Genomic DNA, 1,286 nt, shown 5'->3' on the forward strand with positions numbered 1-1,286 from the left:
AATCGGGCGAGGTAGGCTTGTACACAATCGCCGAACACACACACACACACACACCCTATCTGTGTGTGGTTAGAGTAGGCTAGCGTATGTTAATGGTTTCAGGAACCGCAGTAACATCACGCAGGATTTAGGCTACCAACTGCCTAGCCATTTGTTGCTCAATCTTGGGTGCAATGATCACGTTCCCGCACTGACTGACTGTGTGGAGGTTCATTGATTTAACGTTACGTTAGCCTACATGCTACACAAGCAAAGTTATTTATATATAGCTGTCGGCTATATTAGCCGCGACTTACCGTTCTTTGTGCAGCTTCAAATGTCGAACAAAGTTGGAAGTTGTTGCTCCTCCGTCTGTAATTTTCTTCCCGCATGTTTTGCAAGTTGCAATCTGTTTTTTGTTGACTATTTATATTCGAAAATAATAATTTGGGGTATCATCTTTCCAAAGGCTCCGACTGAATTCACCCGCCGACATTCCTCTGCACTGCCACGTGCAACTTTTTCTCAGCTGCCACAATTTGATTGACTGCTGTCCGATTCAAACTGTAATCTGAACTTCTTAAAGAGAGTTGATGCGCTGCACACTTTTTTAATAGCATCATTTTTAACATTTGGGCTTGGGGAGGTTATCAAGTCAGTTCGAGTCAAAAGTCTAAAGTCCAAGTTAAGTCACGAGTCATTGGTGTTAAAGTCAAAGTCGACTTGCAAGTCATCATATTTGTGACTAGAGACTGACTCGCTTTCACGTTCTGCTTGAAGCTATCTTAGGGTTTGTAAACAAAGCTGTATGATGTGCACACGCGATGACGGTTTTAAGGCGTATTTACATATTTAAATTAGTTAAGATTACAGGACACTACCATTAGTGTACACCATGTCTGGCTTTACGTGATGTTGCATAAGGAAGTACCTCCTGAATCCATGCGTTTGACATGGGGGGAGGGGACCAGTAACTCTATGATCAACTTTGTCAATGTACCAGATAGTAATTTTTCATACTTGGGTCAACCTACTATGAACTTGTTTCATCTGAATATTTGATGAAAAACATGATTTTCACTATTCGGGACCTTTAAATAAAAGTATAAAATGAAGCACTTCCGACACCAGTGTTGTGTTGGCTCCTTAGAGTTGACCAGCTAGCCTCTTCAGTACGTTAGCTTCACAGTTAACGTCACTAGAGTTATCTTAGCCAGCTACTGTACTGTACCTGATAAGTCCCGTCTTGTTCCGGTTAGCTCCTCGTTGATTGATGTTGGCGTGGGAAGAAGGAAACCACGACCTTC

This window comes from Oncorhynchus tshawytscha, linkage group LG16 (assembly GCF_018296145.1).
Source record: "Oncorhynchus tshawytscha isolate Ot180627B linkage group LG16, Otsh_v2.0, whole genome shotgun sequence".
Lineage (NCBI taxonomy): Eukaryota > Metazoa > Chordata > Actinopteri > Salmoniformes > Salmonidae > Oncorhynchus > Oncorhynchus tshawytscha.